At 47.7% G+C, this 23,860-nt stretch overlaps 1 protein-coding gene and 1 long non-coding RNA gene across 3 annotated transcripts in view; both read right to left on the bottom strand.

The window, feature by feature from the left end:
• Positions 1 to 23,860, bottom strand: part of jing (AE binding protein 2 jing) — a 149,218-nt gene that overhangs the window by 55,529 nt on the left and 69,829 nt on the right. The window lies entirely within an intron of this gene.
• The window catches only part of LOC117155623 (uncharacterized), a 38,016-nt gene that overhangs the window by 5,789 nt on the left and 8,367 nt on the right, over positions 1 to 23,860 (bottom strand). The window contains exon 2 of the long non-coding RNA XR_004463957.2: positions 20,967 to 21,006. This is a non-coding gene — a long non-coding RNA (uncharacterized LOC117155623). The remainder of the gene's footprint in view (positions 1 to 20,966; positions 21,007 to 23,860) is intronic.

Genomic DNA, 23,860 nt, shown 5'->3' with positions numbered 1-23,860 from the left:
GTGCTTCATTCACAGAACAGCCGGCTTTCACGATAACCTCCCATACGCGTCCGTTTACGATCGTTCGGTCTCTGTCTCTCTGTCTGTCTGTCTGTCTCTCTCTGCCTCTCACCTTTCCCTTCTTTTTACCCGAGCTCACGGCCCACGCCTCCTCTTTATTTCCAACTCTGACGCATCCTTCGCCTCTCTCGCTTCGTTTCTGTGTCACTGCACCTTTCTTTGACGACCACGTCGGTTACGTGGATCCCGCTCGTTCTCCTTCCACTCGACGGCGTTCCTCGTTGTCTCATTGTCAGGAGAATCGGAACTAAACAGCGCCGGAACAAACATCCAGTCGAAATCCTTTGTCTCTAAGAGCGAAGTTGATGGTCCCTTCTCAGAAGTAGTTGAAAGCAACGTCTTATTATACTTGGTATTTTCGCATGTTCTTTCGCACGCCATTCGAACCGCCGATCGCGGTGAAATTTGGCGAGCCATCACGACGCGATCTTCCAAATTTTCGAATCTTAGCTTCGCGATTGAAAAGATCGTAGCGCGACTAAAATAATCGATCGGCTGAATTAAGAATAACAAACTAAGTGTGGCGTACGTCGAAGACAAACGCGTTAGACGGTGAAATAACTAGCGAAAAATCACGAAATAAACGAGCAAACGTGCTCGCTGCTAACAGTCTCTCGTATCTTTCCTCCCTTTTATATCGCACGATTCTTTCCTGTCAACAAACGCTTCCTATCGCGATATTACAGCTCTAAACACGATTTACGTCCAATTATATCTCGGATAAAACCGACTTCACGCGGCGTGAAATTTTTCATTTTCTCATTACGCGGTCGCCGCTAGGATAAGCTCGGTGGAGAAAGGAGAGGCGTCTCGATTCCGCCTCGATTCGAGAGGCAGGTTCGCGTGCAACAGTGCGCATAGGTAGCACTTTATTTTTTTCGCAATCGAAGCGGCCGAGTGCTCTCCAGGTGCGATGCTAAAAAGTAGTTAGGATTAACGTGGCTCTTGAAAAGCCACGGGTATCTCGTTCGAATGGCACCGCTCCGCAATCGGGCTACACGTACTTCGTGAGATACTCGAGCGCTCGTAATGGGCTACGAGGCTCGAAACGACATCGAGCAGGAGAAAACGAGGGAGGGAGAGAAAGGTGGCTAGACACGCAGGAACGGAGCGAGCGAGCGAGCGAACGAGACGGAAAGAGAAAGAGAGGGTGGTAGAGAGACACCAGGGACCACAGGAGAACGAGAGAGACGGATATGCTTAAATATCTCGGTGCTCCAGCGGTCGGCCATAGACATGATTTAACCGGCAGTTCCAAACGATTACGACAGTGCTATACTTTGAATACGTTGCTCTAATGCGCTGCTCGACGTTACCATCGCGTTCGCCTGTCTCCGGCCCGGATGCTGCGACGCGATCGTATCGGTTCTGTCCAATCGTCGCGTTAAAATTCGTCGTTAATTACTATACGCGACGATATTAACCGTCTTGTGGTGTTCCGCGTCACGTTTTTACACGTAGCAATAACACGCGGCAAAGATCGACGAGCCGTTTCTAACCGTTTCGTGGTCTTTCCGCGCTCGCGTCTTAAAGCCGAATTTACGCTGTTTCGCTTCGGAGCAACACGGCGGATGAACGCTGCTTTCATCTTTGCTTCGTTCGCGCGTTTCAAAGCAGCGTTGATCCGCCGTGTTGCTCCAAAGCGAAGATTTTAAGTGGAAACGTTCAATTGGAACGAAGTTGTACGAAAGTAGGGCTACTCGAGTCACCTAGGCTCGAAGATCTTGAAATTGAATGTTGAACTTGGCGCGGAACAGTCAAACTCTACGCACGTTACGAGTAGACTGACAATAATTCTGTTCTTCCTTCGACGAATATCGTCCCCGATAGATTCGACGAAACGATACGAAATCTAGTATACTTGGACCTAATTAATTAATACGTAAATGCCACGATAAATACGACAGCGTACTAGTACGACTTTGCAGCTACGTTTATCTTGTGTTTCCGGATTCGTTTCGAGTTTTAGCGATACGATTGTGACAGTCGAGCTACGTAACACGGTAAATGAAGTTTCAAGCTGCGATCCATAATACGTTCACGTACACGTGTACGTATAATATGCTTAGATACGCGTTAAAGTCCATTATTTGAAAATATCTTTCCCGCGCTTATCAGATTCGTACGTACACAAACTTTTTAACTTTATCTTCCGATACTTCTTTCTCTGCTGATCATCGTTGCTCGTTCGTTTTGTATTTCCCTATCTGCTTCTCTTCCTTCGTTTCTCGGCTGTACGTTACGTATCTACGCCATCTACTCCTCTGTGCAGAAAAATGGATTATTCGACGCGTACAGTAAATGAAATCAAGCCGACTGTGGCGTTGAAGATACGGATCGAATGGCGAATCTCGGAAATCCGCGAGCCAAGGCAGGTACGCGGCTGAAGGCCCAGGCAGATCGAGACGAAGGATTCGATAGGCGGATCGACGCGCACCGGTACGGCGCGCGGTTCGCCAAGCGTGTCGGAAAACGGAGCGGAGCGACGGACTTCCGGTTTCAGCGGAACTGCGTCACGAAGCAAAAGTCGGTGTGCGCGAACGCGCGTCCACGTTGGGGGGATCGGCGACGCGAGCGAAACAGAGACGCGACGAAGATAGAGGACGAAAGCGAACGGAAAGGGCCGCGGGCTGAAGGGAAGAAAAGAGAGCGAGAAGGAAAGAAAGGTGTCGACACCGGCAGGAGGACCGCGGATTCGCAGTTGCTGACCTGGGTTAACGGCCTACCAGGAAATACAATGCAACGTTGTTTCGTTGGCTGGCGTTCCGCCACTGCGACTTTGCTCGCGCCTCCTCCCCTACGCGTCTTGGTCCGTAAACCGAGCACAGCGGCTAGTCGTCGACGCCAACCTCTTGTTTAGTCTTCTGCGCGATCCGCGACTACTGCCTGCCACTAAGCTGGCTATCCATCGACTCTTATCCTTAGAGCGCTAAGCTTCTTCCATCGAGGCGCCACTTTCCTCGCCGACAAAGTACGATATTGCCTCGTTAATGCCTGCTTCATAGACTCGCGTATAACTGCAGCAACTCAGTACGGCAGATATCGATAATCTTTTATACAACGCGTATATGGCTATCTTGCGTCGTTTAACAATTAGTTAAAAACACAACGGTAAATTTTTCTTTACGATATGCGCTATCGATCCGTTAAAGACAACGGTAGTAACTGTGAACAATTTGCGGTGAGGCAACATTTCAGTCTATCGAACTTTATTTTCTAACGTTCTGGCTATGACAGGCGATAGTTGCAAGGATTCGTCTCATCTTCCATAACTTTCCCCAATTTTATAAAATTTTGGAAGCGACGTACAACATCGTGGCGAACCATTGCTTCGTCCTTAATGGGCTAACGACACGAACGATATTGTATCTTTATTGCCCATCGTTTCGCGTAACTATACTTTTAGTCTCGATTTAGGAAATTTCCGTAGCCCCGAAAACGGATCTATTTTCTTGGAAATCTCGAAAGTTTTACAAGGATGCGAAGCACGCGCGAAATAAGCGTTTCCAAGGTCACGGTAACCTCGAGAACGCGGCTACTGTGGATCCTCTTGTCTCGACTGAAAATCACGGCGGATGCTCTCGATGGTAACACGACTAGCCGCGCCGGTCGCGTGCGTTAACGCGTTCTCCTTGGAAAATATGGAAGCCGTACATTTCCGGCCAACCCTGGTAAATTCCCATCGTTGCTGTAGCGAGATACACACGGCGACGGGTTCACGATTCGCCGGCCACGACGGCGAAATCACCGGCGCGCTCCCGCGAATATTTCTTGTTTGTCCCGGCTCGAGGGAGGAAATGAGCGCGACGACCTTCGTTGCTTCGTCCCCTCGCCAATTTCTGACCGCTCCGAATCCAGCTAACCCTCTGTCCAACGATGTTTCGTTGCACGAGAAAGTCTGCCTCGTATACGCCCCATAAGGATCAGGTCGTTTTCACAAAGATAAAGTAAATAGAAAAAATGAAGCGAGAAATTAGTAGGAAATTATGAAAAGTCTGTAAGGATTTGGAATTGTGAAAATGTAGGGACGACGTAACGCGCGCGATTTGCCAACATTTATCCGAAATCGTTGGGTCCTACCAATACAGAATTAAAGAATCGATCGTTTGCCCGAATAATCTGCTCCGATTATACGCCCCTGGGTATATACTCCAGCTCGTAAATACGAGGACACCTGATGGTCTCGTACAAAACGCGATAATTAATCTCGATTATCGAGCTACGATTAATCGATAAGAATTACGCGTTCCGGTGCGAAACGACGATTCGGAATATACGACAAGAAACGTTGAAAAAAATGTTCGCATCGGAACACCAGGCACGTAAAGATAAAAGAGTTTGGACGATAAAAGTACAACTCATCTACACACGCGTTTACACCATGCTTTATCCTTATCTTCGAAGGACGAAGAACGGTGCACGAATAATTCGCGAACGAAATTTCGAAACAATTGGAAACATCTAGCGGAGTTGACTGTATCGGCGAGTCCGGCGCTGTGTGAATAGAGCTTGTCCCTGGCCCATATAACGTAGGTAAGCTCCATCCGTAATTGCGTAACTGCAGCCGATGGTAAAACGCAACTGTCGGCTAGGTTAGATCGTAGGCGCGTAGAGCGAGGAAAACGGAACGACCGAACCACGCCGAAGAGAAAAGGAAAGCCAACACGAGTATCGCGAGTGGGAAATTCTCGTTCCACTCTATCGACCGTCTCGGCCCTTTCACGAAACCAATTATCCGTGCTCGTTGCACCTTTCGTCGTGTTCTACTCGCCGCTTTTTCGCCTACTATCGAGATCGTAAACAACAACGGATAAAAACCCGACTCGGTTACAGTGCCGATGATTTCCGCGCGCTTTTCTCTCGCTCGTCCAAACTCGAATCGAACGAGCGAGGTGTTTTCCTCGTTGAAACGCGGTTTTATAAGCGTCAGTATTATGTATTTATATCAGAATACAGAAGCTTGTTCCTGTTTTTCTATTAGCGATTTTCGAACGTTGCGTCAATATCGAACATAGGTACGTACGTTCATAAGCACAGTTGCTTCTATTAATATTCGGATATCGCGAGCCTTCCGGAGATACTCTACGTTTAAATACGTTTTATCCGCTTCTTTTGTTTTTTGTCTCTCCACAGTGTGTAAAAGAACACGCAGGACCCGCTTCGAGAGTCGAATCGTAAATTTAATAATAAGTTTCTGAGATACAACGAATCGATCGTGTACGCGACACTTATCGAAAACGTCGAGATACCAAGGTTCGGAATGGAACAGGCTTCCCAGCAAATTCGGGAATTTCATCGTCTTGGGCATCTACCGCGATTGGACAACGCAAAATCAAAACTGAAAAACTGGTGTTCAGTTACACCCTGTATATTCGTTTACGGCGGTATCGTTGAATTAATCGTTCGTCCACGTATTAAAACACTTATCGCGGTCTTTACTCGATACAACGGCGTTAATTACTTGATATATGGAATGTTTAGTACGACAAGTGACAAACACTGGATAACGGTGAAATTTAAAATCATTAACTAGCGTTAAATTTACGTGAAATATACGCACGCGCGATGTACGCGTTTCGTCGTTACAATGCTAATGAAATTTCAAAATGTTCCGTATAATACACATAATGTATTCGCAAGAGGTTTCTACAAGTGTTTCAATACTTTCGCGAGCTACCGTGTACGTCCAGTTGCGTGCATTTGACACACACACACACACACACACACACACAGGCATACAAAATACCATTCGCGTTGGACGGTGCGTGTAGCGAAAACGCGCGCGTCTATCTAAAACGCTCGTGTCTAACGCTCATAGGAAATTGCACCTTTATGGAAGGCTGGCGTTCGAGAGGCACGAGTCCAAGGTGAACGACGTCGCGTTAATTTCGCGGCGTGCATCGGCTAGCTTCGTTCGAGAGATCCTGCACCCGATAAATTATGCAACGCGCGTCCGTTACTTCGAAAGCCGGCAAAGAGATGCGAAGGGTCACGCGATAACGCACCGCGTCTAACGTTCTGCTGTCTCATACGCCGCGTCGCGTTGCGCTGCATCGCGCTGTCGCAATATCTGCGCGTTGGATACGGAACCGTTCTACGAATTACACGCAGTTCGGTCGAGTAACGCGTACCTGCAAGTAGCGATTGCTTACGAAAAAATAAGGAGAAAGTTAATCTGAATACGAGTAAGCGATCAGCAGGCGGCTATTCGACGCGCGAAAATAAGTAAGAAACGCGGAATAGAATTTAGAGTCCGTGTACACCGCGCACTCTACGTATCGTTTACCTGTATTTTCGTTCTCTTCTTTAAAAATGGAACGCGAAACTGGCAGATTAGCCGCGAGGAGTTCGAAGGCACCGGTCTATCTGCATAAAAGTGGAAGCACGAAGCGGAGACAGAAATAAAGTAAAGGTTGAAAGAGGTAAAATTAGCGTTATCGGGTCGGCAACCGTGCTCGAGTCGGCGCGTTATCACGAATGTGAAATTAACGTCGGGTCGATCGTTTGCTCGCTGACTAATAGGGTCGTAATATTCGCATTTCGAGCTTCTACTTTTCTTAATAGAAAAAGACAAAAGTTGCAACTTTCGATCGTTCGGACAGCCGCTTTAAAATTCCGCGAGTATACGCGTCGCGTCACGAGCAGCGGTCGACCACGCAGACGAAACATGGTCGGCGCTGGTTCGTTCGTTACACGGATCGACCTTCCTTTTCGCGCGTCCACGTACATTTCCGGCACGATAAATAACACACGCCGCTCGCGGCTGTCGACACAGCATATACGGATGTATGCACGCGCAAGAAATGCCCGTCGAAAGTTCCCCGTGGTCGATTAGGCGTTAGACCGCTTCTTGTCCCACGAGTCGAGTCATTAGTGACAAGCTCGTTTCGCTTTTGCTCGTCGGCGATCAAGTTCGCGAGAATGTTAATCAACGAACACCTATCTCATCGGGTGAGTTGTCGCGAGCACGTCGCGAACGGGTCCGGATAGGTTTTTAGTTGATTAGCAGCGAGTAGCGAAGGAACTCTGCTCCACCGGACGAAATTTTAACGTCCAGCGCCCGGCGAGTTACGAAATTACTCGTCGTTCGACCGGATCTCTCGAGTTGCGACTTACGAACTCCGCGCATCGACGACTCATTTTCATAATCGAGCGTTATCTTTATCCGCAAGATACGTCATTGCAATCGGTCTACGTAACGACACTTTTTACACAGCTACTCGTTCTCACGACGACTATAGCTCGTTCGTTTTCCCTGGTTCGGTTTCCCTTCGATCGGCACACCTCTCGCCTCGCCTCCAGTGGTCGAGTAGGATCGATCGCGCGTGCGATCTCTGTCGAGCCGCGACGAAAAAACCGAGATATTTCGCACGCATAACTGCGATGGCATGCCCGAGCTTATCGATTATCCGCCAGCCTGTTAGGTACGTGCCCGCGCGTGGAACCGCTGTCACAGGTTCGCTGCAACTAGGCGTGCCTATGCACGCGCCTCCGTGCGCACCTACCTGTACACTCGCTGCTCCTGCATATTCATTGCCTCTCAAACTCGATCCACCGTATCACCGCTAGCAGCGAGTTTGCTGGGTGCTACGAAGACGGATCGTTCGTCTCCGTGACTTTTCTCCTGGTCTTTGGCAGGTACCGTTTATAGAGATTGATAAAAGGAAAGAGAGATTAGTTGGATTAACCTAACCCCTATGCCGGCTACCCATTTCAGCTCTTTATTAAGTGATTTTTTACGTTCGTAGAAGATACGTCACGGAGTTCCCATACGTTGGGATATTTCTTCGATTCCTAAATTCATTTCTGTGAGAAACGTTTGAAACATTGGAATTCTAAGCGTATAACGGCCACTAAACGTACTTGTCTTTCATAGCCGCATATACCGTTATTCCCCGATATGAAGCATTTTTTTATCAGCTTCTGTACGTTTCATTTTCGTAGTACCAAACGTTCGTAGTTACGCGAAAGCAACATCGAAAGGTACGAAATTGGATATACCTGGATCTGATTCGTCTTTAAATAGATAAATGCTACGCCGAATACAACGGTGTGCAAATATCTTTCGTAGCCACTGTACGTATTTACATTTATCAAAACGTATCAAACTATCGCTGTGTATTCGGTGTACGGAAATAATACAGGCTACTTGGGTTACGAAACGATCGCGAGGAAGGGTTAAAGACGCTGTTTTCTGGGAGCACCGTGTATATCTCGTGGCATCGAAGCCCATCGACAGTACCTGTTTAGCGAGGGAACGCGCTTACGCGAGTACGCCACGGTCTAGCGTGGTGAAACGATGCAAGGAGTGCTTCGCGTGCGTTGCTCCGAAAGGTCACGATTCCACGCGTCTCCATATGTTTCTCGCGGAAACCAACTATCCCCGCAACGATGAACAACGATACGCTTGAACCGTGTGACACGCCAGACTATCTATAGAAACTATGAGAAAGTCCCTTCAAAAATTTGACCGCCTTCTCGCGTTAGGCCGCACCTTTGTTACATTTTCGCTCACAGATTATCACGGTTCGATCGGAAACACAGAAGACATCCTGTGTGACGCGTACAACAGGCAAAGAGAGGAAGGACAGAGAGTCGTGGAACGGGCCGATGAGAGACGGAGAGGAAAGCCGGTGGAGAAGTCAAAGTTTCGCGAGTGAATCTGCGGGTCGAGCTCGACCGATGGAAGGCAGAGAGCGGCGGGGGAGGACGAGGAAGGTCCAGGCTCTCCGGATGGAGATTTAGCCCTCTCTAAGTAGAAGTCTGGAGTCCAGCACGCGGCTACGGCAAGAAGGTCAACGCACCTCAGCCAAGGACACATTCTAGACCCACACAGAGGGCTTCCTTGTGTGAGCGCGGAGTGGCACGGCCAGCCGAGAACAGGCAGACGGGCCGAGCAGTCGGTACCGACACGTTTACACACACCATTTACACAGACGACGATTTTCACAGACGATTCACACAGATACAGCCACGCACACCGCACGCTCTCCTCGCGATCTATGCAACGCGCACGTGCAACCCCGTCTCTACACGCGAGATGCACAGTGCACACGCAGACGCGGAAACACCGTCGCCTCTGCCTCGAGCGAATCGTCGTTGGACTTCCTGCGACGGACATCCTGCTATCGCTCCGCAAAACGACGATTACTTCTTACGCGTATCGATGTTAAATTGTGTACGATCGTCGGACGTTTCGTTTCCACGAGAAGTTTGAAAATCGGCGACGAAATTTGGCCAAGTTAGCTGCTTTTGCGAAACGTATATACCAGAACGTATCAAGGTCGATCGATATTTGTATTCAATCGAACGTTGGTATCGAGAAGAGATTTGCAAACAGCGATTCGAAAGCTAGATATTCTGTCGCGTACGCATCTATTTTCAGAGAGTACACTGTACACGTTGCTTTGGAATCGCCATACCAAGATTCGGTGTCGCCTACACACGCGTAAGATCCAGTTATAGAAATATGAAATTTTTATATCAACGTCTCGATTCGTTTGAGCGATACGACTCGAAAAAAATATTAAATTCATGCAATTCGTGCTTCATCCACGGTATTGGATCTACGAATGACACGACGTACGGCTAAGAGGTTCGTCCATTTTCCAGAGAACCGTTCGGAAAGGATTATCGCGCATTTTCTACCTTTCCGTGCCGCGAGAATCCGAACGAGCCGTATTTCTGTCCCGCTGCTGATATGAATAATGGATCGCGCAGTTCCGCCGAAACGAACGCGTTGAGAAAACCTTTCGGCGACAGAGTGAAAAACAGAAGGATTACGAAGCCGTGAAACGCGACGAGAAGGCTGACGCGAGACGAAAAATAAAAATTGTAGGGAAACTTGGAGGATCTGCAACGCATTTCGGTCAAAGTTAGATCAACGATGCAGCACGGTTTTGCGGTTTCCGTCGATCGTTTTAATTCTAATACTCGAGGATATTTGGTGGAAAGGAAACGTCACGTTGAACGTAAGGAACACGTTGCATGTTCTAATCTTACGCGATATTACGCATTTGTAGGAAATTCGGAAGTGCAAAATCGCACAGAATGCGCGTAATAGGAAACAATACACGAAATATCCAAAGGATAGCGCTTTTTATGACACTCGATAGACGAAAGAAGTTCCTATCCAGATTTTATCTATATTTTCAAAAATATGAATTTGCGGGAAAGTCGGTAATCCACTCGTGGAGCAGTGTAGATCGAAAACTACTCTACGAGGTTCGAGGTTCCCGTTCGATTCTCGAGGAAGAATCGCGAGATGTAGAAACAGCCGACGAAGATGCGCAGTCCAGATCTAGAAGGAACATCGTGTGCTCCATCGTGGGCTCCTTCGCGGCCGGTCATGCAACTAGAAACAGGTTTCTGCCACTTTCCCAAACACCACTGAATTTTGTTTTAGACATACATAGCCTACCACAGAAGCAACGCGGTTCCAATTATACAAGCTTTTCTAGGTTAGATCTTTAACGCTTTGACACGATTTAACGTTGCACGTACGTAACTCGAATTAAACGTCCGAAGTTATCGAGAACCCGATCGTTGGCGAGACTCGCAGCAGAGAAAAGAGCAAATAGGCAAGAGCCACGTTGCGTTACGTGCAATTGGTAATTAGCTACGATCCATCGGCAAGCACAACGTTATGCGTATCGCGTACGCGGTGTTACATCGTGAATTAACAGCGTTGGTTTGCCGTGTCAAAGGTCACTCGCTTGTCCCTGAAAATGAAACACCGTAACCGAACAAAATTCGATCGCGTGTTATCTGTCGTCCACCAGCCACCTCGACCACGTTCTCTGAAATATAATTTTATCGTCTCGCGAAGAAGAAACTCTCCAAAATGTATTAAGCAACGTGCAACGAGGACGCTCCACCTCTTCGGAACGTCACGAGAAACGAGGAAGGACTCTATAAATTTTATCGAGCGACACGAACGATCGCGTTGCTTTTTTTCCAACGCACCACGAGGCAAGGGAGATACGGCGAATCGCATCGCCTTCTCGTCGATTCCGGTCCTCGCTGAATCTTCTCGCATTCAACGTTTGCTTCGCTGATTCCGGCGAGGTCGTGGCGAGATCTGGAACGAGGCGCAGCGGATACGCGTTGCTGCGTGGCGAATCCCGGCGGTAACGAGCGCCGGTTGTTGGTTCGAACGGTCGGAACGGGAATGGGTGGTGACGGAAGCGGTGCGCGCGTCTGCGCCCCCGGGGACGCGATTCGTGCGCCGAGAGTACGCCGTTCAACCCCGATTCGAGGTGGCGTCGATGCGACCGTTCTCTCTCCCTTTCCATTTCCATTTCCGGCGACTCGCGTGCGAGGGTTCCTTAACCCGCGCGTGCCTGCGTATGCGTGGCCAGCTGACCCCGACATGACCCGCGGTGACGTTAACCGAGGTTAAGAGCCGCGGAGAACGCCGATAGCGCGCTAGGGAAACGGTCATGGACTTCCTGGGAATCCACGCACTTGCCATATCCATGTTTACTCGAATCTTGTTGCAGAAGATTCAAAGTTACATAGTCGAGTTAAAAGCAAATCGAAGAAGGAGAACGTTTTCCGCTGGGTTTCCGTTGTACCGGGTCGGAATTCGTCGACGCCAGTTCTATTAACAAAAATTTCACGCTATCGAAACGAAACTGGTAATCTGATAAAACGGAGCATCGTATCGAGCGTCCTGCGCGAAGGTAATCGAGTGTCAAATTACATCACAGAAAACTCGTTACGTCTCGTAAAAGAGGATAAGTAAAAAATACGAACAGCTGGCAAGTGGCATTGATCAACTCCATAAATTGAAACTGGAAAACATCGATGTGGCAACTCCATCGATGCTACGAGCACGGTTTTCGTAACGTGCCTTGGAAACCTTAGAATTTACCGTCGTTTATGTCATCTTTCCGAGACGAAGCAACGGGACGATGAAACGACTAACAGATAAAATCGATCGATCCGACTTCCGAGAGGCTGGCGCGTTTCTACAAACTTTTCCGCTTTCTTTCAGCCACGCGTGTAAGTCGATTCCTCCCGTGTCAAAGCAATTAAACCCTGTAGAAATAGATCTTTCGATCGCTGGCAGATAGACGAATGTTCGGCGTGCCGTGGCTGAAAGCCCCGGAACGGCGGAACGATCCTTGAATTCGCACGCGGACGATCGTCCGACTCCTTGGTAGTCTATCCCATTCTAGAGAAGAGAGCGTGCTTGGAGGTGGGGTGCCTGGTTCACGATGCACGCGCGGCCAGAACGAAGGCTGGTGCAGTGAAAGATAAGGAGAGAGCCGAGAAGGAAAGAGGTGTATAGAGGAGGAGGACGCGAGAACGGGACGGATAGACGAGCAGTCAGGTCCATATCCTGGGTTCGAAGCCCGCTGCCGCGGACTCGCTGCGCTCGAGCTCTCCTCGTATCCGCTCTCTCTCCTTCTGTCCCGCGGCTAACTCGCTCGGATCGTTCCTCCCGGTCGTCGTCTTCTTCTCTTCGTCGCTGCTCTGCCGGGGTAATTGCACCCTACCAAGGCCGACAGCTGATGCAGCCACCAGCAACACACGGAACGCCGCGGTGCACAGCTGTGTGGACGAGCGAGAGCGCGTTTCCTTCGCTGAGTGTGCTGGTGCGCACACGCGTACGCGTTTACGAGGCCCTCCGTGTGGTGTACACGGGGCCAGCAGCCTCCTGCCGTCTCAGCGCTTTCTATCTCTTTCTCGCTATCGACGAGTCTAAGCTCAGGTAGAAGCTGAATTCACCGACGCGGCGTATACACGACCAGCCGGAAGAAGCGAAACAAGGAGGGGAAGTTACCCACGACGCTGTAAACATCGGGGCCCGCCATCTTTAAACACCCTGATACATCCGTCATGAGGATCTCGTGGTGTTTTCGCCCTCGCTTTCCTTTTCTTTCCTTCCTTTTCCTTTCTCAAACTTTCTACGGTGTTGCCCCGATACAACCGCGTTTCGTAACTGAACCGAACTCGATGCGTTTTTATATCTTTACGAAGAGGATGGTAGGAACGGAATCGCAATTTTAATTTAGCACGCAGAGGACATGCGCGTGAGAAAGTTTGGTTTTTCTAGTCCGCAAGAGAGCAGCGTGGAAACGCGAAAGTTTGATCATCGCGATGGAATGAGATGCTACTCTTACGAAACGACTACGAAGCAACGGAACGAGTATGTGAAAAATTTGCGTCCACTCGAATCAACGAAGTTAGAGGCGAGTAACTGTACGTTCTACCTTCTGCTGTCTGTTTTGCGACAAGTTCGCGTAAAACTCGGCAAGTTCTGTCGCTCGGCGCACAGCAGATTCGAGACGGCAAATCGCCTTTCGAGAACGAGGCGAGCCTCCCGATTACGAGGAATTTTATGCAAGCAGATAAGATCGCGCTGTTGGCTGGGATCCCGCCAGGAACGAGCGCGTTCCGTCTTGGAATATTCCCGATGATTCGCTGATAATCCCGTCGCGGGATGCGCCTGTTTCATACGGTGCAAATTGCTTCGGGAAACGACCAGCCCGCTGCGTTTCACGTCGCGTCTCACGGAAAACTTGCCAGCTAGAAATTACGCGCCGTAATTCTCGCCTCTTTTCTCAGTCGTTAAGATAAATGCGGGAATGTCGTTAATGGGCAAAAGATTGTAACAGATAACGAGAAACGGCGATCGCCGGCGACGCGATGATCTTAAGATCGAACGGCGCTACATCTTCAAACACCTCGAAGATTCCAAGCTACAGAAATCCGAATCGCGTTCTCTCCGTTGGTCTCTTTAATCGTTTAGAGAAGATAACGGTTCTTTCGTAATGGCAACACACGCGTCAACGAAGAGAACAAACGTAACGCGCAGAGCCGAAACAATTACAAATTGCAGAAGCCTCGTTCGGATCGGTGAAGCTGCATCGATTTAACGCCGCAACTACCAAACCAGTCGAACTTAACCGGTCGAAATTAACGTTTAATTTTATAGTAACTTGCGATTCTCTACGAATAACGTAATTAAATAGAAATTACAGATGCCGATTGTTCTGTCGTTGAGTAACCGGAATTCGAGTCTACGTTCGTACAAGCGGCGGCAAATGCTATATTTTCCAGTACGCCTTCGAATTTCAAACTACAATTTGTTTGTCAAAAAGCTGAAAATCTTCCACCGCTTTTCGTTTCAAACGACACGCAACACACAGCGAACAGTCGTCGAAGAAACTCACGGACGAGTTCTCGAACGATCCGTCCTCCATCGATCGATCGATCGATCATCTTGTATACCCCGACCATATGGCAGGATCTGACGTAAAAAATGAGCAAGAAGGAAAGCGAACGTTTCCTTTCCTCCTGTTTCCACGTCCGTGGTGTTAACAAGCACGCGTCCCGCTATTGAGCGCGCCTCGGGCCTCGCAGATGCTCGTCGCGAGCTCTAGAAACAGCTGTCCGTTCGAGACGCGCCGAAACCGCTCCTTCGGGACAAATGTCTCTTTACGTCGTATCTGGTTGCCTGGTTGGAACAGGAAACCGACGTGACACGAATAATTGCGGCGTCCACCGCGGACAAGCGTGAAATCGAATCGATAGGTACGCCAGAGCTCGGCACGAATCGTTTCGACAAAAGGGCGTGGAAATGGAGAACGGACCGACGTCCGGCCGATCCTTTATAAAGAAACGAACGGCATTATTCTCCGCAACTTTCAATCGCGCGACGACCGCAAAACGCAGCGGAAAAATGATCGAGGTTCTGTTTCTCTTTCTCTCTTTCTCTTTTTCTCTCTTTCTGCTGGACGATGGACTAAACGACGATGTTCCGGGAAATCGAAGAAGGGAATCGAAAAATAGCGACGCGGGTCACCGCAACGGGGGAACGCGGCTCTATTACGGAGTTTGATCAAAAACAGTAGGGCCGAGTCATCGTCAGTTTTTAACCGTCATCCGCAAAAATCAACCTTCGCGGCCGCGCCAATATTTTTCCATCAAAACTGATCGAAATCAACTCGCCCCCCTCCCCCCGTTTACTCTTTCCTATGTATTTGCAATGACCCGCGAGATCGTTGGAACAGCTACAGCGACCCTCGCGAAGATACCGCTCGGAAACCACACCGATCGACTGACTCCATTTTTTACGCGGCTGTCAATTTCACGAACACGAAATTAACGTTCGACATATGTCACATCTCGAAAGACGAATCTTACTTTCGCAAATCGATTTAGCACGAAGAGACGGGCAGGACGAATCTTTAAGAAACCGTCCTCGTAATTGACATTTCTCTCGGCATTCCAATTCGCAGAGTTAATCGTCGTAGTTTCCAGATGGCTGGCGTACGTACGTCGATTCGAAGCGATTCGAAGCGTTTCAGGTGCCATCGCTGATCGCAAGTATCGCAGGTGTTGCCGCGCGAGACAACGTTATCGTACGAGCGGGTGGCTCGACCAGGAGCGCGTGAAAACGACAAACGACGGAGGAGGACCGGGTCAGGTTTTTCGGCCCGTGAAATCCCCCGGTGAACGCCGCGAGCATTCCTCGAATCTTTTCGTGGCCCTTCGTTCCATTCAAGCGGCCATTGTGCCACGGTCCGATGATTCTCGACGGTTTCTATCTCCCTCGCTTCTTTCCCCCTCTTTCCCTCGCCGCTCTCTCATCGCCAGGTTCCTCCCTTTATCATTTCCCTCGCTTGTGGCAGCCAACGGCCCCGTTCCAACGGCTTCCACGTAGTAAATACGTGGGTGGATGAATGCGGCTCGACATCCAGCCGTGGCTAATTCTTCTCGTGAGTTTTTCACCGTGGCGTTCCATTCTTCGAAATGGAACACCCGGAGCGTTTAGCCAGATGAGAACACGATATCCTTCAGCGAGGGATCGAGAACGCTTTTCGACCTGTCTCGTCGCTGCGACCTGTTTAAGTCGCCACGCGACGAATCGATCCTCGGCTCTGCTCCGAAGCTCCGTGTGATCGACGGCCACTTCCTCCTTTCGATTCGTGCAACCGCGAGCTCGCGTGCGTTCTAACCGACAGATCGGTAGCGGAACACGTGCGAGCGCAGCAGAAGTCCATTTGTCTGAACTCCACTTACTGGAACGAAATTTTAGTCAATGGTCTATTAACCGAACTTTTGCTATTACGTAAGCGAAAAACACGTAATAGATAGCGAGGAAAATTTCTCGATTACACGAACCGTTTGTGCCTAGACGAATTCGGATAAACTTTCGTTCAGAGTTCCACTGTAGCGAAATACGCGGCATGTTCACGCCGTCAGTTTGCAGCTTTTTTCTCGTATAAATGGTAGACTTTCAAGAGAAACGAGAGAGAAACTTTTACACTGCCTTGTATACAAGGTATCCTGCGAAAATTATAGCTCCGAAACGGTGAAAGATGGAAAAGAAATTCACTGGACAACGTGTGAATTCATCTCGAATGACACACGATCTGGTGTATACGTTCGCTTCGTCCCCTCTATTTTTCCGAATGGAGCTAGAAAACTTTTTCACGCGTCAATCGATGCGCCACCACGATGCAACGTACATATCACGTATAATAGCTCGCTTAGTATAGATCGATGCAACAGTAGCGTAAATTACCACTCGAATCTGAAAATGCCTAGTTTCAGAGATACTTCGATCTCAATTTCACGAAACTGAGTGGACCAATTATAGGAAAACAAAGATGAAAGTATCGCGTTGTCTCCTCTTGTCTGTCATAGCCGTATCGACGGACGATTCGTACATCGGTGGATAAGGAACAAAGGGACAAAGGTTGAAAGGAGACGCGCGATGGAAGATCGAAAGGGAACGGGACGAAACAATAATACGCGTGGATGAGACGACAGCCACGCGACCTACATTCCTCCGACAGGTGGACTCGTGTGTTTGAAAAAGAAGCGAGTCTTGTCGAGGAACTCTCGATCAGCCCTTGTCTACGTGCGCGTCTCTCACGAGCGTGGGTCTTTATTTTTCGAAGCGATAGAAGCTCGAGAGTAGGGGAAACGTGATTGTCAAGTTTCGATGCTGGTCGCTTTTGTTCGAAGGAACAGGAAGCTTGTCGGTAGTCGATTACGAAAGATACGAAGATCGCAGGAAACAACGCGACAAGTACATTTTCCCTGGTTCCCCGAATTTCGGCTCGCTTTACGACTAACGAGCAACGTTTTAATATGAAACTAAAGCTAAAAATAGTAAGATGCTATCGTCATTTCATAAATACCAACGACACGATCCTTTCTTACGGTTGTGTCAGCCAGTACAATCTAAATAATATGCCCATTTTCCTGGGAAACTACGTAGCCAAGCGTAATTCCTGCCCATCGCCAACCGATTTCTCCATGGTCGCGCGTCAGCAGATAAAAGTGTCACGTTGTTCGTTGGATGGTCACGGATCGATTAGATTAAGCTAATCTCGCGGTCGATATCGTTTCCTTTACCGGAAATCCGAGATTTCGGAAAACGATACGCACGCTCTGTCTTCGTTCATTGACGACAGAGAAAAAGCCTGGTTTTTATCTTGGTCGAGTTATCTGTTCCACGTTGTTATTACGAAATTTTCGAATCGCCGCGTTCAGCAGCGGCTTCGTTGGTGTTAATTAATTGGTAGTGGAACACGTAGCTAATCAATGATCTCTTTTGCTCGCTGAAATCGCTCCAACGGTTTCCTCTTTTCCACGGACGTAATTAACCGTGGTTCGTCGGTTCCCTTTGCTCGCATCGCGAACCACCGAGAAATCGGGCCAACAATGATCGATCAGCTAACGTGTTTAACTACCAACAAACTCGAGCGCCGTTATCGGTTTTTCCCATGTATCTGTGGCTGCGCGTCTTGCGCTTAATTTATTTTCCATTTGGTCATCGTCGACCGGTCGTCGATATTGGCAGCGATTAATATTAATCGTAAAATGTCATCGTCGATACTAGCTCGATACTCGGCAAGATGGCCCTGATCAACGAAATGGCGCTTACTTGCCGCAACATCTGAACCAGCACGCGACGATACTTGGTGAAAATTGAAGGGTGGTCTTGTAAATTAACCCCACGACCTCGATAATTTTTAATAGCGATCGTCTTATGCCTGGCGCGCACTGTCACGCGGCGCAAATCTCTATCATTATCGTGATTTATAGACATAATCTGGTTACGACCTCGTGCGATATACCCAGTGCTCGCGTGTCCAGCTCACGGCCAGATGCAGCCGCGTAGTTCAAGGTGTGGATAACCGTGCGCTCCAAACGCTCTGGTCTCGATTCAAATCAAGACGAGTTTCGTTCGCGTAAACCGGTTGCGTTTCGTCTCTGCATCGTAATTAATGTACCGTGCCAAGTATACCTCGTCGAATAAATCAGCGTTATCGATGCGCGTGGCAGCCGCCCTATCAATGGCGTGTTCGTCAAATCGCCAATCGTTCGACGTATCACAGCGTGTGACGATAGAAGGCGCGCGACCACGAAGACCAGAGGCGAACGAGATTATCCGCACGAAGCTTCCTTTTGCTTCTCTTTCGATTCATGGAGTTAGCGGATCAGGAATTCATGGAATCCGCGGTATCTCGTTTCGATGACGAGGAAGATCGAGATCGACGAAGTTTCAGGTTTTTCGTGACGCGCCAAAGTTTACTATCAAACCCTTGTTCCGCTCGTTTATCCCGTTGAATCTTTTTTGATCCTTTTATCGATTAAAGTCTTTGCCAACGTATCGCAAAATTCCTTTCACGTCGAGTCGCGCGAATTACGAGAAAAACAATTACGCAAGATTTTTTTAAATCAAAAAGCAAGTTTTGACTAGACCAATTATACGAATAGAAATTTAAAAAACGATTATACGGAATACAAAGATCTTGCGACTACTTGTTTATTAATAACGTTAATAACGAGACAATTTTTACATATCGTAATCGTGTTTGCGTCCTCGTCGCAAATTGGTCCATTTGCGTGTAATAAAAATGGCGATGATTTCGAGGAAGCGGAAGGAACGTTTGTGGCATGCAACGAAATTAGTAGACTTTCTGTTACTAATTCGGTTGAAAATTGTACGTTATTTGGATATCCGAGGCCCGAGTTTCGACGGTTTGAATACACAGTAATTCGACGTAATTGACGTCAATTGGCTCCTAATTGACGTAAAAGTAAATGACGATCGTTTGTTCTTTTATGTAATGTGCCATTATATGAAGTACAAATAAGATAGAAGGAACGAGCGACAATGTCAAGTATTTAATGAAAGAGCGCTATCCGTCTGACAGTCCGTCTTTATGTACCGTATCTTGTCAACGTTTCGACCATCGTGTCCACGTCAAATTCCGTTCGATTGCGATATTCGACGATCTTTACGCGCGATCGCGCTTCTCCAGAAATTGCGAACCGTATCTCACGAAAACACTCGATGTTCGAGAACGAAATTTTTCAGGATGAACAATCTACGCGAACGGAAAGTTGATCGGAACCGAAACAATCGATCGTTACGTTCTACAAAATGTTCCGCGGATTTGTACTCTGACGTATGCAAGAAAACTCTTCAAATCGTTACAGCAGAAACAATTATTTTCATTTTTCAACGTAAACACGCACACATAGGAATAACAGAAACCAGAAGAACGCGATAGGAAGAGAAATTATGGCCTTTGGAAATAAATCAGAATAAAATTACCGCAGAACATTCCGCTTGTCTACACAGCAGTTAAAAATAGCAATTTTCTACATTTCCTTTCTGCAATGTACATATACACGAACACGCGAAATTATTATACGTTATATATGCGTGATATGCCGAGTGTTACGTAGAAGCGTGAAAAAAATGGAAATCAGAAATCGATTCGCGGTATAAACTTTTTGTACAGTTCCCTTCTGCCCGGTTAACTCGGTTGATTTATGCCAAGAGGTTTAGGGAAGTTTTGCGAGGAGAACCGCGTGTAACCGAGTTTCGCATAACTTTCGCCAAACACCAGAAACATGCAGCAATCGTCTTCGTCTCGATTAACTCACTTGGACCTCCGTTTCATGGCGTCTTCTTCGACCAGCCCGCTATTGATCACGCGTTAAAATTCACCGATCGGGGACGATCATCGATAGATGATCGATGACGAAAGAGGAGCAAAGACGACGGGCGTCTGTTCGTTCAACCGACTGCGAGAAAACTGGCCCCACGTGGAGGACGTGTCGAGCTAGCACGAAATACGGCCAGTTTTATTTTCGTACACGCCTCTTGGGACTCGGCATACCCCATGGACGGGCCATGCGACGAGTGCCGATTTACGATCTCATCGACCAACGTCTCAGCCACCCCACAAAGCTTATTAACCCTTTCTTCCACGCCAAGTCCCGTATCTCGTACAGATGGTGTTTTCACGCGTTGTTAACACGATCAGTATCGGTAAAATTTGGAATCGAACTTGTATAATACAGGCTGGGTCGATAAGAAATATTTTACGTATTAACTAAAGTAAATCGTCGTTTGATTTTATCATCTGAAACGAATTATGTCACGTTCCAAGCTACTCGTCGGATGCACGAGACCTTAATTCCTAATATCTCACATTTTCCCAGATATCGAAGTATAATTAACCGTTGAAACATCTTCCGTGTCTCGTTATCTTACCGAGTCAAAGTTGAAGCTTCTTGTCTCGTTAGAATATTAAAAAAAAGAACTTGAAAAAGCCTCGCGTAACGTACTCGTAAAAAAGACTCTGTGGCAAGCGCTCGAACACTTTCACGATGCTGCTCGTATATCACGGTAATCGTTCGAAGAAACGATAGCTGCGAAAGTGAAAAAAAGTTGGCGAGATGCGCAACGATATGATTTGTTCAGAAGAGTGGAGATCGTGGAATGTAATTATCGCGTTGATAAACGGATACGATAAAAAGCATCCGACAAGCTCGTTCGTAGCGCGAGACAGGGAAAGAAGGGAAAAAGGGGGGGGGAGGAGCAATCGATAAAAAGCACGTCCGTGACCATGATTACTTACGTAAAGGTAACTGGTTGACATCGATCACGTAGTTACATACCTGCAACGGAAATCAAAATGAAAGAGTATTATTAAAAGATCGTCGAGCCGAGGCGAGGTATAATATGTAACATTAACATGTAACGTGTCGCTTGAAATTATCTTCAAATAATCGTAAAACGGTGCGGAAAAATTTCCCGTCTCTCGAGGCGATAGCGTCTAATGAGACGAATAGAACACGAGCTGTGGAAAGAACGTGTTGTAGATACAAGGAACAGGAAGTTACTGCACGTAGAGAAGTTCGTGTCAAAAATGTGGAACGAGATTTAGCAATATGAAGCCTCGTTTTCAAGGAAACACGCGTCCTTCGATACACGCGTGCTCGAGGAAACGTCAAACTCGATCTACGGTACGATCGTTCCGTGTGAAATAATAACGGTAATAAATTTGAGTAAAACGTTTAAAGTATCTCGTTGGGGGAAATCGAATTGGAAAATTCGCAGTGCGTACGCGTATCCAATTAATCGCGTACAGACTCGATTTTCTCGAAGAGACGAGTTCGAACGAACAAAAATTATATTCCAAGAAACTTCTCCTCTAATTAATGCGTTCTTTCCGTAACGTGATTCATTAAGAAGAATTATCGTTTTCCTGGACTAATTAGAAAAATTATAAGCAGTCGTTACTTGCAGCAAGCAACATGTAACGCACCTACGGCTATTACGTTGAAGGCTCTCGTTAACAAACGATCGACGAAGATCGATCGAGATCGAAGAACTTGAAAGACTCGCAGATTAGTCTCGCTTGGCGTGAAAAAATATCAAACGCGCCAAGGACACGCGAATCCTTGACGAGAGAAGCCTCGACACAGGCTGAATCGCTCACCGTGGAATTTTCTAGCAAAGGAAACCGTATTCGCGTAGCCTTGTCATCGAGTCGCGATGCGACGCGTCGATAGCGTTCCCTTGCGCTAACCCTCGACGTTCTAGCGCCAGAACAATACCGTGACCCTGTCGTCCACCGACTAACACGCGTTGCATTTTTCGCGTGTGTCGGGGACGCGTGAAATTCCGATGAGTTCCCTCGTTTTAACGAGTATGGAAATTATTTGCTTATTTCTTAATTAACGAGCATGAACCCTTTCATGCCATACGTAATGACTGCATCGTGCATTTTTATGCATATTCACGCTTTTATTATTACACCCAAGGAAATGGAACCTAAGCAACCCTTTCCTTTATCCTCTAAACGTTATAACTTTATTTCCAGCGATTCGCGTATTCTTCCATGCTGTGTATTTTTGCACGTTTAAATTTCCTGGAAATGTATCAACATCCGCGGTCTAATAATCCTACAAGCACCGGTAAAAGGGAGAAATAAAAAGGTAAAACGTAGCAGGTAATCGTTAGCGGTTATAAACGAACGTCTCGTTTAACTCGGTACTTTATACGACAAAGAAAATATTTTCCATTGTACAAGAGTAAGAGAGCTGATCTTCGAAGCTCGTCATTTCTATTAAATATCGAAGCTCCGTTTAAAAGGAGCTCTGTAAAGAGTGTTCTATGGCTTTCGAACAGGAGCTATATATATACGTTATTTCACGTTTGCCAATAAGACCACCGGACTGAAATTCACCTGTCTTCGTTATCGATTAATTCTCTAATTATATTACGTTAAAATAGGCCAACCCGCGAATAAAATCGCGATAGTTTCATCGCATCGAACGATCAAACTTCCAAAGAATTTTCAAAAAAAAAAAAAAAAAAAAAAGAAGAAAAAGAAAGGAACAGGACAAGTAGGAAAATTTCTAACGAAAGCGGATCGATCGTTGAAGCATTTTCACCCATTAGGCACGCGCGCATCAATGCCACAGATATCTCTCCCCACTGTGGTTCGGCGGAAGGAAGAACCGAGGGACGAGAGTGGTACGCTCGTTTATGCTGATTTCAAGTAGGCTGCGCGTTTCGCAAGCCTAATTCCACCAAGTGCCAGGAAGCGCGAGCGTTTGTCGCTTCCTAGGTACCACCCGCGCGAGATCTCGCGCAATTTTCCAATTTCCTCGAGCCCTACCTTCGTAGCCGAAACCTACGCTTCCATCGCGTTCTCTTTCGTCCGCTGACGAAATTCGCCAGTGCACGCTCGTCAGCCGACCTCATCTGCTTCACCGATGGAAGAGTCGCAGCAGATCGTTCGTCGTATACGCAATTCCCTTAAACGAACAACACGGTTTCGATGTGATCCGCGCGAAACGAAAGCCGGTCCTTTTGCAACGTTTTCCCTTGTGAGTGGTTCGAGGTAAAACGAAAGTTCCGCTCCGGCGAAGTTCGTTTCCGGCTGTCGTCGTACGAATCGTCGAAACTTTCGCGGGCCTAATTTCGCTAAGTGCCAGAAGTGGCTGTATTCTGTCGCTGCTTCCTACGTTTACATTTCCACGGCTGACAGCGTCTCTAAATCTCGACGAGCGAGCTGCAATTTTCAACGTGGCGCCGTTAGACTTATCGCTGGATTTCTCCGTTGAATTTTTAGCCGCGTTTTCAATAACGTTCGTCCGCGTTTCGATGCTTATCGTCACGCTGTATACGATACACCGCATAATGGTACACCGGCGATATAAAATAATTAGACTGTGAGAAGAGAGACGCTAATTACGAATTTCGCGATAACGATCAGACTCTGAGAATCACAGGGATCCTATCGCGATGAAACGAGACGAGTCGCTTCCTCGACGCGCAATTGATAAATCGTATCCTTTCGCTGGATGGCGTCGTCCACGAGTAACCTTCTAGAGGGGATGACAAGGGGCTAGGGTAGCACACCCCTGTCACGAAGACGCGGACGTCCATTAAAAAGCAGAACGTAGTCGAAATGACGTCTTACTGCAACAGGTGCGCTGCTCTAGCTGCTGCAGAAGGTTG

Source organism: Bombus vancouverensis, chromosome 6, assembly GCF_051014615.1.
Source record: "Bombus vancouverensis nearcticus chromosome 6, iyBomVanc1_principal, whole genome shotgun sequence".
Lineage (NCBI taxonomy): Eukaryota > Metazoa > Arthropoda > Insecta > Hymenoptera > Apidae > Bombus > Bombus vancouverensis.
Note: the sequence above shows the minus strand (reverse complement) of the source record. Positions and strands in the feature narration are given on the sequence as shown.